Here is a 14,417-nt window from a genome sequence, read left to right as displayed (position 1 = left end):
GGACATCTGCAAGAGGGATCTGAAGGCCTTAGGAGTGGACCTCAACAAGTGGGAAACCCTGGCCTCTGAGCGGCCCGCTTGGAGGCAGGCTGTGCAGCATGGCCTTTCCCAGTTTGAAGAGACACTTGGTCAACAGACTGAGGCAAAGAGGCAAAGAAGGAAGGCTCATAGCCAGGGAGACAGACCAGGGACAGACTGCACGTGCTCCCAGTGTGGAAGGGACTGTCACTCCCAAATTGGCCTTTTCAGCCACACTAGATGCTGTTCCAGAACCACCATTCAGAGTGCGATACCACAGTCTTTTGAGACTGAAGGTTGCCAACAACATACATAGGATGAATGATATGGCACAGAGTTCCTATGTTAGTGCCAGGTCAGACTGCAGGCTAGAGAATGCATTTTGGAAAGCTTCCCCAAGTTAAAAAAGAAAAACACTGTTGAAAGCTTCAAAACATTCAGAATGCCTTTCAGTGACCTATAGTCCAGTACAATTAATCAAATTTCAGGCAAAACATGGACATTTAGAACAAAAAGCTGAAAATTGCATGGCCTGTTCCTTTGATCACTGTGATAAACATACTGAAACATACTTTAATTTTGGAAATGTGGCAGATTTTTCTCTGTTGAAAAGTGACCATACCTTTGAAACTTAACAAGACAAATCCGAAACTAATCACATGAAATCAAATGCTCTCCCAAGCCAAATGGGGAGAAGATCTCAGAAAGTCATTCTGGTAGCAACTGTTATCCTGCACATGCCTGATCTTGTCTAATTTTGGAAGCTAAGCAGGGTCAGGCCTGGTTAGTACTTGGATGGGAGACCGCCTGGGAATACCGAGTGCTGTAGGCTTATACCATAGTCTTTCGAGACTGAAAGTTGCCAACCATTTAGATTTGGAATGAAAGAAGGAGGCTTTCAATACATTTGTCCTTGCTATCACATGCATGTATTGCCAGCGTTTTATCCCTTCACCCCTCAATAAAGACACAGACAGAGTTCTATTGGAAGAATGGGCCGCTTTATTAACTATTTAAACACATAACTGCAGCAGGATCCTAAAATTCAACCAAAGACATGCGGGTTCTATCAAAAGGGAGAAATGGGACTGCCCATCTACGTCCCGCACTGAAACCTGGGCAAGCTACCTGACTCTGGGGAATGCCAGGTGGTGTATCCAGCTGGCCCATCATCGCCAACCCCAGAGGGTTGGTCTAGCCAGGCAGCGACAACCACGGGACAAGCCCTCTGCTCCACTGAATACCCAGCCATGAGGGTGACCAGCCAGCCTCACTGAGCTGGGCAAGTAAGCACGAACCAGCATATTTTTTTGCTGTACACATTCAAAACATCATTGCGTACAGCACTATCACTGTTCGCAAAAGGCTTAAATGTTCATAATGTTTCCCATTCAAAAGCACAGACATCTCTCTCTAAGCAGTATAATGAAGACATGAAACATTGTGTAATGCATGCTCAGTTGACTGAATTACACAACAGCCTGCAAATCCAATTGCTGCTTCCTTCCACATACTTGATGGTGCTATTCTCAAACCAGCTGCCCGGCTAAGTCGCTTATTTGCAACAACCAACATGTGGTTTGCACGTTAGGGACAGAAAATAATGGAGATTTACAGTACCCCTGATTAAAATAGACCCTAATGCACACCTTCCAATCATGTTATGTTCTGCCTCCTAAAATCCTAAATATCCCAGTCTTGAAAACAGCCTGATTGAAAGCTCTGCATGTGTGCCAGAGTTTGGCTACCAGAGATAACAGATCCCCGTTCATTGCTGGGGTGGAAATGGTCTATAATATAAATGAAAGAAATAAACAACTAGACAGAGGATATGGGAAATCTAGACTCTATATTTTTAGTATCCTCTGTCTACTTGTTTATTTATTACATTTTTCTTTTCCTCTCCCACTAGCTCAGAGGGGGATCTTCCTCATCCCCCCTCCCCAGGCACTTTCATAGCTGAGCAGGAATTTGAACCCAGATTTCCCACATACAAACTAATCTCAACTCAGTTAGCGGGTAGTTAAATTACGGAAGAAACAGACAGGCTTACCAAGGTCTACAAGCATCACACAACCCCTAATTCTCCTGTCTTGCTTTAACATTCCATCGACTCTTTCAAGAGCAGAAAGAACATCTGCAATGTCAAGACCATTTCAAAATGGCCCACGCATTTGAGCGTCAAATAGGAATCAAATTTCTAAATGGCTAGCCACTTGAACTCCACCCTTTCCTATCCAAATCAAAGGTCATTTTTTGAAATCTCGTCCGCACCCTCCAGATAACAAGGATATTGTAAAGGAGTTTTTTTTTAATCCAGAGAGGCAACTCAATTAAAATCCTCTTTCCTTGATAAATGCACATGTGATTAGGAAGTACTGAGAAAGCCCTTCTTTCAGGCTGTGCAAGAAGAGACGTCGTCTGGGTTACTGATGGGGAGGTCATGCAGCATAGCAAATGAATGTGTTTGCTTCCTCTTTGGCAAAGAGGATACCAAGGAAGGAAAAAAGAAATCAGGATGACAACACTGGGAAGGTGGTGCTATTTATTTATTTATTTAAAAGATTTTTATTCTGCCTTTCCTCTGCTGGAGTAAATGCCCAAAGCAGCTTACAATTGATAGAAAAAAAAAAAATGAAATAAATAAATTAATTAAAAAAAAAAAAAAAAACTAATCAGAGGAGGGCAAAACTGTTAACATTCAAGGAACTGCTACAGTGGCACAGGAGGAAGACAACCCAAATGTCAAAGGTTTTGAGCCCTTACCAAAACCCCATGAGGGAGGGGGTAGATCTTAATTCCCCTGGGAGTTCCATAATTGTGGCACCCCTACTGAGAAGGGTTACCTCCATGCCGCCATCCCCCTAACTCTGGGAGAAAGGTGGCACTCACAGGAAAGCCCCTTCAGATGATCTAAGAGGGCGGGTTGAAAAATATGGGAGAAGGCAGTCCCTCAGAAAACCTGGCCCCAAACCGTGAAGGGCTTTAGAAGTCAAAACCAGCACCTTGAATTGGGCTTGGAAGCGAACGGGTACGCTCTCATTCATTGACAGTCGGAACAGCATTTGATTATTTGTATGTGTGACTAGGTAATTGCCAATTTACACCACTCAAAAATGTTCATGCAATGCTGTTTAATGGTGGTGGTTCACACGTTCAGCACCCAGACATCACACGCACAGTGATCAACTATAAAGAAATCCAGTAGTGCATGGATCAGTCCATACTCTCCCAAATAGCCCTCAAAGATGCTTATTCTATCAGGTTCTCATTTTTAAAAAATCCTTGAGACAGATTCTATAATTCTTTAATCTTTTTGCATCATTGTTCTCTTGTCCTTGTATTTTTAGTGCTTAATCCAAACTACATTACTGCTATCTTGTACCATATGTAATCCAGAGGATGTTCCATTTGAAATAAATGGAGCTTGCTGGTGCCTTTAATGCCTTGATGGAGCTTGAATGTACCTTGATGTTGCCTTGATGGCTGCATTCAATGAGATCTAGCTGGAGCACCACTACTTCTCCCCTTCCTTTTCTTGGCCCTTGCCCTACCACTCTTTGCAAATAGCAGGAATAAGAGTGGCCAACTGGAGTCAAGAGGTGGCCACAGGATCATATGGTGGGGCACACAGTTGCCAATGAAGTGCCATGGAATATGGTAGAGAAGTAGGGTGAGGGAGAGGGTGCAGAAACAAGGGAAATTGTATTTTCTTTTTCTGGATATTTGTCTAAAATGTTTGAGTGAATATAGATAATTCAGTGCAGTGTGTTTCAGTACATTCTGCATTAAATTACCTATCGATTGATATAAAACATGATGGTATTATTCATAAATACCAAGGCTTCCAGAATTTTGGCCACTAGTAGTGTCACCCCCCTGAGGGTGTCACCCGGGGTGACCCGCCCCCCATGTCCTCCACTAGCCACACCACTGCTGGTGATTAAGCTGGACCAGGAAGTTTCCATATGCATGTTAGGAACTGCCACCTGAGCCATTCAATTGTGTTTAGGGACCTTTGCTGGTCTGGTCTGACTGGTCTCTCATGGTTTTCTCTTCCAGCAAGATCATGGAGCATAGGCTGTGTTCTTGCATGACCTACCATAGGTCCCAGGTTCAAGACTTGCTAGAGGCTAAGTTCCCAGGACAGCATGGTTCACAGGAACGCTGTTCTCTTGGGGGTTTGGCAGTCAGAGTGCTTTGAGACCTGTGGCCTGTTTTCTTTCGGAAAAGGAAACATTGTTTTTCCATACCTGTTAGAAGGCAATCCATGTCTGTCTGCTGAAGTTGTCATCTTTCAGAGAGACAAACAGTGAAGCCCAGCCAGACATTCTTCGAAGGCTTGACCTCATTCATCACACTCCTTATTATGGCAGACCAATGGCCCTGCTTGCCAGTCGATGAATATAAATGAGCATGCAGCATGAGATCATTCTCCTTGCAAAAACCTTTGAGAGACCAAGAGAGATCTCATAACGCCACTCGACCATTCTGTGTTCTAATGACATCTATGTCCATTTGCAGCTGCTGGATATTTACAGCAAGTGACACCTTGCCATATTTCAACGCGCACCGAGTCTCCTAGCAAAACTCCTTGAGCAAGTAAAAGTAGCACGTGCACAGAAATGCTGGTGCAGAGCCGAGACATTAAGCTGGGAATCAGGACTCCCTCGGTTTGAACCTTTCCTCTATCATGAAGTTACTTGGTGGTCTTAGGCAAACAGCTCCCTCTCAAATCTAAGTGCAATATACGGGATGATAATAACGGTTCACTACCTTGTAGGGCTGTTGTAAGAATAATACATGTGATGAACTTTCCACATTCATCAAGTGCAATACAAATGTTAGGTATTACGATGGGTCGGGTAGGTTAGGGAAGGGGCTGTGTGCAGGAATGCTTTTGTGAGTTCCCTTTCATTTCAGTACACGCTGTGCCCTCTTAACTTTCTCCAGGAAAAAATGCAAATTTGCATTTAAGGATCGGCGTTTGGACTAGGAGGTCAAACCCTTGCCATATGCACCTACCTGCCCACCAACCGTTCCATATATGAATACTGTATATCAGAGGTTCTCAAACTTTGAGGAAGCTTTATTCCCTCAGTAAGTTCTTTGTGGGGGAGGGGCTAGGGCAGCAACGCGATCTCCAGGATTGTGTTGCTAAGGGGGGCGAGGGGGGGTGCTTTGCACTCACATTATGTAGGCAGGGCTGCAGGAGGTGTGGGGAGCCCTGCGCAGCCCTGCACAGTGCTCCCCGAGGCTTGGGACATTCGCTAAAAGTGGGTGCAAAGCATCTCCTGCAAAACAGAAGTGTTTTGCGCCTGCTTTTAGCGAATGTTTCAAGCCGCCAGGAGAGCTGTGCAGGGCTCACCACACCTCCTGCAGCCCTGCCTTCTTGAAGTAAGTACAAAGTAAGTACCCCCCTTACCCCCCTTAGCGACGTGATCCTGGGGATTGCGTGGCTGCCTCCCTCCCCTTCCCCCGCCCCTTAAAGGGACGGGAAAGCGTTACACAAACTGGTGGGTCATGACCCAGCAGTTTGAGAACCACTGCTGTATATGAGTATGCATTAAATGGAGTGAGAACATTGTTACATCTATGTCAAAACTATCTACACCAGCATTTCTCTACCACTGGTACTTGTACCACTGGTGGAACTTGAGTTAGTATTTGGTGGTACGCGTGGGACACCCAGATCTCTGCTATCTGGCAGTAAGACCAGCAATGCGATGCGACAAACAGTAGCAGGAGGCTCTGTTCTGTGGGCAGAGTTCCAGAGTGTGTTTTTCACATGCATGAAAAAGCCCTCCTGCCAGCCCTGAGCCCCTTACCAGTGTTGCACTGCATCTGGCCTCCCAATCAGGAAGTAACTGAGGATGACATCATCGTCAGATGGTACTTCCAATAGGTGGGCCATGCAAAGTGGTACAGTGAAGGACAAATGCCCAGAAACACTGATCTTCACAGACTGGTGGTAGCTCTCCCAAATTTCAGACTGGCGTCTTTCCCAGAGCACAAAAGAGAAAGAGTCTCTGATCTCACAAATGGTTGGCAACCTTCAGTCTCGAAAGACTATGGTATAAGCCTACAGCACCAGGTATTCCAAGGTGGTCTCCCATCCAAGTACTAACCAGGCCTGACCCTGCTTAGCTTCTGAGATCAGACAAGATCAGGCATGTGCAGGGTAACAAATAATGCAGATAAACAACAAAGATCCAGGTAAATTAAAATGAACCACCAGGCATAGGGAAAATGCTGTTGTACAACAGAAAACAACAATATGACAATGACCTCTCGGGTGAAAATGAGCACATTCAAAAGGGGGATACTAGAGCACTGCCTCTCTTTACTGAACTTTAATTGACAGGTTAAACCTTGGCTTTTTTTTCCAGAGCTACTTGAAGATGCCAGGGATTGAACTCTGGACCTTCTGCTTACAAATCAAGTGTCCTATCGCTGAGCTATAGCACCACTCCCCTTTGTAAGAGAGAGTCCCTATGTCCTGGTCCATGTCCCTGGTAACCCCATGCCCTGGTTAGTGTGCAAGGGAGTGTGAACATTTTGTGTGTGTTTCTTGATTTGCAATTTTTTCAGGGTCCAACCTCAAGATCTATTCAGATCTCTGAGTAGGGTCATCTTGATTCTAATGCACATTGTATATATATGCACACTCATGAACTTTATGGTACCATATTATGTACAGTCAAGGCTCATTTTGAATCACTGGTAACAGACTGTAGGACAATTATGGTTTTCCTAGCTTATTTTTCACAAAAAGAACAAACAAAGCTTGAGGGTTTTAAAAAGATTGCAGGCCAAGCGATTGCAGAGTAAATTAGTAAAGCAGAGCAGATGGAGCGCAGCTTTCAGCCACGCATAATATGAGGGGGATCAGTGGAGCTCAAGTAGGTATGAGAATAGGGATGGCTGCCAACCCTGTCCCTATTTCCATCTGTGAAATGCTAGAGGGTATCTGCCTCCCCACCATTTGCCAAGTGGTACTGAAAGAGGCTGGTGAAAGACACCATGGACCGGTAATGGGATTTGCTACTGGGCCAATCTGTAGAGGGGGGTCTTGCCTTGGCTGGTAGCCACATTTGTTGCTAACCAGCTTTAGAGCACAAAAACATATAAAAAGTTGTGAGTCTTCTGGGGATAGAGAAGTATTTATTTATTTAGCTATGTAAACTGTTTCGCTAAAAAAGTAGTGTATAAATATTGTTGTCAAACTGATACTGATACTACTACTACTAGTAGTAGTAGTACTACCATCTACTACTACTACTATTACTACTACTACTACCATCTACAACCATCTACTACTAGTACTACCATCTACTACTAGTACTACTAGTACTACTACCGTCACCACCACCAGCAGCCTTTGGATCAGACCATAAGTCTATCTAGTTCAGCATTATTTACTGTTTCCCACACTGGCCAACAAGGTGACTCTGGGAAGTTGTTTTTTTTTCACATTTTTTTACTACCCTTCCTCCAAAGAGCTCAGGGTGGTGTACACAGCTGCTCCTCTGCTTTTGTCCTCACAACAACCCTGTGAGGTAGGCAAGGCTGAGAGAAAGTAACTGGCCCAAAGTCACCCAGGAACCTTCATGGCTGAGAGGGGATTCGAACCTGGATCTTCCAGGTCTAAATCCACCTCCCAAACCACTACACCATCCTGGCTCTCTTTGTTGTCCTTTTCTTCTATAATATATCCCTTTCATAACCCTATCTCACGCCTGCTCTCCAGCAACTGGCATTCAGAGGTATATCACCTCTGAATACAGCAGTAATATGCAGCCATCGTGACCGGCAACCAATGAGCTGCAAGACTTGCATTCCATAGCTCATAGCACACAAAAAAATGTCTTAGGGCCCCATCCTATCCACAATCTGAGATAAGCACACAAACAGTCCTTTACTTCGAGGAGGCCTCTGTAATTGCTTCCCCACCACAGGATGCAGTGCACATCCTGTTGGCATGGCTGCAAAGGCACTGGAAAATTGGGAGGGATTGGGCCCTCACTTCATTCATTCATTCATTCATTCATTCATCTAATCATTTTAAAACTCCCTGGGGTTCTCAAACTTGGGCATTTGAGATGCCCCTGCCTAAGAGCCTCAGCCCCTGGTCCCTGAAGGGACAGAGGAAGGGGAGAGGTAGCAACACAATCCTCAGGATCATGTTGCTAATGGGGGGTGTGGGGGTGTTTTTACTTACTGAAGGCTGGTGCAAGGTCCAGGAGTTGTGGGGAGGCCTGGGCAGCCCTCTGCAGGATCCCCCCCCCCCCGGAGTCTTAGAATGCCAGAAGAGGTTTGCAATCACTTTTCTTTTCTACCTCACAAAGACTTACCTTGGGAGTTTGAGAACCCTTGCTATAACCCAATCTGGAGAATAAAGAAGGGGTGGTGAGAAAATCTCGGCTTGCATAGACAACAGGTAACTAGACTAGCAAGCCCTGCAGACAAGCAAGACATCTGCGCCACTACAAAGCCTTGCAGCTGGCATTTTCTGTGGGAATACTTTGTATTCCTTAAGTGTCTCTGAATCTGCCAGGCTGGAAGATGCTACTTAACAGTCTTCCCCTTAATGACAACTCATCTGGGGGGACTTCTTGAAAGGAGATGAGATTGTCCATACATATGATAAACAATAGCACTGATTGATTGATGATTTTCTAAGGACAATAGGACACAGAAATTTAAATGCAAGGTTCCATTAACAACGCGTCTCCCCAGATGGGCATGCATGCAATGCTGTACCCACGTTTTAGGCAGATGGAGCACAAGGCGTCAGGCCAGCTGCACTTGCCTCTGAAAACCAGTTGCAGGTGAGCAACAGTAGGAGAGGGGAACACCTTCATTTCCTACATGTGAGCTTTCCAGAGGCAGCTGGCTGGCCACTGTGGGAACAAGATGCTCGATCAGATGGGCTTTTGGCTTGATCCAGATGGCTGTTCTTATGTTGTTCTACATGGTGCAACTCACAGCACAATCCTATCTTCATCCTCAGCCAGCGAAACAGCCGCTGCGCCAGTGGAAGATGTGGCAAACGTGCCAAAAGCACATTTGTGGCACTCAGAGAATAGGCTGTAATGGCAGGGAAGCCTGTGCCATCCCGCTGACATTACATCCAGAATCTGGGCCCGCAGCACAAACAGGTAAGGTGCTGAGTGGTGCAGGGGAGTGGAGAGGGTGGCGGGAGGGAATTCTAGAGGTGGGGAAGAGGCATTTCAAGATGAGGGAGGGTGGAAGGTTGGGACAGGTTGGGACAAGGTTGGGACAGGCGGAGGTCTCATCTGCTAAATCCTAACCCCCCCTCCCAGCATTCCCAGCATTACACAGGTCTTCCTCAATTTGCACAAGCTATATAATGGTGTGGATCTGAGAAGCCCTATAGGGCAGGTTGGGGTATTAACTTTGGGTAAGGGAAAAATATATCCCCTTACTCTGAGGATACCTCCAGCCACCTCCTAATTTGTGCAGGATATAACGCAGGCCATGCCGCTTGGTTGTTCCAGTGCAGGTTAGGATTGGGCTGTTAGTCAATCTAAGGTGCTGGTTTAAGCAGACATATCTCCTGCAAGGAGTTCCTGGCCATGATGGCACCCTTCTTGCCCCACTGGATGAACACTGTGTTCAAAGGACTCCCTGAAAAACTATCAAGGGAAGACTCTTCATAGGGTGTTGGAATTGGGAGAGAGGCACTTGGGTTCAGTCCAACTTCATACATGCTGTGAGCTTTTCTCAAGGATGGAGTTACTTTGAATTCACTGTCTTTAAGAAACTATTGAGATAATGTACTTGAAGTACATGGTGTAAATACTAAGCAAAAGTATAAATTACAATTAAATTTGTTTTATGATGCAAAATTTTTTAATTGTATTTTACAGAATGTCATTTTGATAAAATGATGCCACTCTGTGCTAGCATAAGTAGATTACTGTAATGCTCACAACAACTACTTAGAAATGGCTGCAGGTAGTAGGGGGCTTGGGGATAATGAGAATCTGTACATAAGTGATCAGATATTTGGTCCCAGATCTCACTGAAAGATAGAGACCATACTGCAGATCAAGATAGGGCCCCTGTTCCATCCAGCCCTTGTCTCACAACACAACCAGGGTGAATGAATAGAGGTTGTTGAGGTCTGAACCCAGTGAAATCACTCAGGTCCTGTGCACAGGAGGAAATGTGACAAGCACTATGTTTGAATAGCCTGTCTGTAGTTTGTAGCAAGTAACAAGTAGCAGCTGTTCCTGATTAGGTTCCTGATTGGGTTCCTGATTTCCTGTTATGGAAAAGGCTTCAGGAGTCAACCTCAAGGCAAAATCCAGAGCCGGAGTCCCTGAGATAGTTCATGGCTGGACACAGTCAAGTTCTGGCAACTCCTGCGACGCCGCTGGAACCAACCGTATTGGCCTCTGCCTTTCCATTGGACCATTTCAGCGACATGGAGAGGGGGGATTTGCTGCATGGGTAACAGCCTATCCTCCATACCTACTTTACCCAGGCTTCGCGCACTGGAGAGGACACTCTGTTCCAGAACCACCATTCAGAGCGTGACACCATAGTCTTCCAAGACTGAAGGATGCCAACATTGTTCCTGATTGCTGACTCTGTGCAGCTGAGTGTGGACGTGCCTTGTGCATAAAACAAGGCCGCAGACAAACGCTCAACGGTGAGCGTGTAGGGTGTTGGGTGTTAGGATGCGTAGGAATCAGGATGTGTGTTGCTGTATGCCGGACCATGTTATGGTAAATATCCTTGTATATAATATATCTTGGTGATGGAACCTAACTTTCGTGTCAAGTGCTTCTTTGCCTTCTGAGAGATTGCCTTGGACATCAGCCTCAAGTTTCTGTTGCGATGCCGTTTCTGTTGCTCTGCTGGAGACTCCTACACACATCCTACCACAACAAGAGGGGGAAAACAGAGTTATAGCAGCAGTGCCCTGTCTCCTGATCTACATTCATTTCCTCTGCTCAGAATCCAGTGTTCAACGGTAAACGTGCTGAGCCCTCTCCATGCAATTGGGAGCCTTGAGAAAGCAAAGTTTCCAATTCCAGAGAAGGACCCCTAGGTCTAGTTCTACGTGCATTGACAGCTTGCAGACGCTGAAGGGAGGCTTGTAGATTTCCCCCCAATGTTTGTTCACTTGCCCTGGAGATGTCACAAGACTTGCGCTACCATTCAAATTCCGGCATAATCAGTGCAAACTGAAAATGTTCTGATTGACCTCAGTGGATACTGAATTAAACGCTCTAAAACTCAGCAACACTACTTGAAAATGAAGGTAGTCTTAAAACTAGGATACAAAGTGTTGGAAGTGGGATGACAAATGAGACGGAAATGGAAGAAATGAGAACAGAGATGGAGAATTAAAAAAAAAAAAAGGCAAAGAAGGAATTGGAGGAAAACGTCTCTTTTTCCAGAGATGCAATAAGGCTTTTCCCTGAAGAGCTGCTCTAGTGATTATAGTTGGCAAAATACCCAATCTGTAAAACTTCTGAAGTTTCAATTCACTTTTTGATTACACTCTAGCCAGAAGCGGTGCAGCTCCTTGTTCTTTTCATATGCAGGAAGAAAGACTGGGGTTGTTTTGAGTGGAGTCTATGAATAGAGAGTTACTAATGATCCCTCCCCCTGCGCCCCAACTTTCATTGTTCATTTTAAACTGATGGAAGTTTAAAGGCAAATCGCCTGAAACTGAAGAGGGCCTCTTGGAGTACAATAATACAGTGGAGCTGGAGTTGGGGCAACCTCATTCTGTTCATCGAATTCTATTTCCAGTGTGACATTTTGAAAAAGGAGGAATAAGTCACACTTGGTGGAATGGACCTAGACGGGAGACAGAGGTTCAGGCAGGGAGATAGAGGATATGATAAGAGGACACAGGGAAGAGGATAAAATGGAAGATAGTCACAGCCCAGCAGGATTTAAACTTGGATTTGAAGGATCCTGACTAAGAGCCCAATCCTGAGCTCAGCGCCGCGGCTTTGTGTCGCCACGCGCTGTCGCAAATGTGCCGTAAGTCACACCTGCGACACTTACCGCTGGGCTACCGCCCATGCTAGCTCAGAACCAACCAGTGCCAGGCTAGTGCAGGTCGGGCACCCAGCCTCCACTGCTCGGCGGTCTCACGGACCGCCGAGCTGCAGCATGGTAAGCGGGGGTGGGGAGGGGGCGGGAAGGAGGCATTCCAGGGAGGGGAGAGGCCGGCGGAGGGCAGAGAGAGGGTGGGGGAGGCGTGACGGAGAGGCGGTGTTGGGGAGAGGGCGGGCAGGAGGCGTGCTGGGGCGAAGGAGTGGTGAGGCAGGAGGTGGGTTTGTTTGGGAGGACTCTCGCCCCATTGCAGGGCTGCTTCCCTTAACCGGGACAAGGAGAGGAAAGTCCCCTTCTCCCGAGGCACCATCTGTGGTGGCCCGAGGCACGCAGGATCCGGCAGCAGCCGTTCTTGGTGTCGCCGAGGCTGGACGCCCCGGGCAGCTCAGGATTGGGCTGCAAGATAAACACCAGGTCACTCTTCACTATACTTTTGCTAGGATTTTATAAAAATGAGTCTAGCCTACAAGAGAATTAAGCACATATGGCTATGCTGATAATCACCATTCCATAGTCAGACAGAAAGGAATTGTCCCAACAAATAAGAATGTTAGTTTATTTAGCCTGGATTGTACCTTGTCTTCGAAGCCCCTTTCTTTTGTGAACTGGCAGTATGGGTGTTTCTGCAGGCATCTACGTCCCATGTTGCTAGGATAAAATGAGCTGGGAGCTATAGGGGAAGGGTCTATGCTGCAGTTCTTCCCTATATCAGCATGTCTCTCCCTAGAAACGGAGGAGAAAAGGTGGCAGTGGGGTGGCATAAGGCGGAACTCCAGCATAGACTGCTACCATGTGCTCCTGGGGTTGTTCACACTACCCCAGCTGACCAGGAAGCAGCACTGCAGTGCCCGTATCAGGAACCCCCCAGAGAGGAGAACACAAGCTTTGCCCAGTAGTGGACCTGCCATTATCAGAGAGGGGCAAAATGTCCTGGGCGCAGAGCCCCGCATGCCTCTAGAACCATGTGCCCTGGGTACGGGGCTGGGGAAGTCTGCCACTGGCTTTGCCTTTCCCCCACAATCCCTTTCCATGGTCAATCAATCCTTGACGTGATGGCAGCTGAAGACCTTCTTCATGTGCTGAATGTTCTCTAGGTTGATAAAAGTTCAACCATTTTCACATACTGTGAGGAAATGGACTAACGATCTATCCAGTCCACAGTTATGTGCCACAAGAGGAGATTTGGAGTTAACAAAATACTATTCCATTTGCAAGATTACTGCATTGGGGAAAGATAATGAGAAACAACCATAACTCAGTAGGAGCAGTGAAACAGGGAAGGGATAAAAGAGTCCTGAGAGCTACAGTGGACATTAATTGGATATAGGTTTTTTGCTACACTCCAGTAGCATAAAAGAGCCATGTGACTGTCCGCTGCGATACAGAGAAACATTTTATCATGGTAAAGAAGTGTAATAGCACACCTTACCGTATTAACCTTAATGATGAGGCTGTATACGGAGAAGAGCATTCATTTCTAGGGGCCTTTAAACAAAGGTGTCGACAAAGTGAGGGCATTTCAAAGAAACATCAAGGAAGAGATAAAGGAGAGAATGAATGAAGGAGTCAGAGGAACAAGAGGACCAATCTTCCCTTATCAAATGTGGCAATATTAAGGAAACAGAAGGATTCTCTTCTGCCTGACAAAAGAGCATGAAAATGAGATGAAATTAAGAAAAGAAGAGAGATGTAGCCCACGTGTCAGAAGGAACTTTGCAACAGCAGTACTTGTGGAACTGTTTTCTCCAAGGGATGAGAAATCCAATTCTTTCAGGCACTTAAAACCAGACTTTATAAAGGAAATGAGTCCTTGAGAAGAAAAATGTGCAAAGAGAATCATAGTCTAATAACTAGGTATTTTACCCTTTTGTTATGATTTTTATCACTTTTTTCACAGCATGTACTTGGTTTCTTGAAGCTCCATGTTCCAGAGTCTGGAGGTTTTAATTACTATTATTTGAATGGGCTAGAATGTAGGGCTCCAGGATAAGAATATGTGGCAGGTGGTGGTCGCCATTAGCCTATGTTGAAAGGAAAATACTCTTGAGCCAAATTTTGGAGGGTGAGGTTCCCCCATCATTTCCCATCACATTTCCCATCACAGAAGTTTTCCAAATATACTGCAGCTGATGTTGACAAAGAGAATAATATCAGGAAGGGACTGCTTGAGGTTCTGTTGAACCTTTTCTGAAGTGCTTCATAGTCCCTTGGAAAACTGAAAACTGTCATAAGAACAGCCCCACTGGATCAGGCCATAGGCCCATCTAGTCCAGCTTCCTGTATCTCACAGTGGC

General features: G+C 45.8%; 1 protein-coding gene and 1 pseudogene across 7 annotated transcripts in view; both read right to left on the bottom strand.

Annotated features, from left to right (window-relative positions):
* CHRM2 (cholinergic receptor muscarinic 2) overlaps window positions 1–14,417 on the bottom strand; it is a 187,464-nt gene that overhangs the window by 71,277 nt on the left and 101,770 nt on the right. The gene's annotated exons all lie outside the window — the stretch shown is intronic.
* LOC136658127 (5S ribosomal RNA) lies at window positions 6,098–6,217 on the bottom strand (annotated as a pseudogene).

The sequence above is a fragment of the Tiliqua scincoides genome, chromosome 7, assembly GCF_035046505.1.
Source record: "Tiliqua scincoides isolate rTilSci1 chromosome 7, rTilSci1.hap2, whole genome shotgun sequence".
NCBI classification, from domain to species: Eukaryota; Metazoa; Chordata; class Lepidosauria; order Squamata; family Scincidae; genus Tiliqua; species Tiliqua scincoides.
This window is presented reverse-complemented; position numbering and strand designations above follow the sequence as displayed.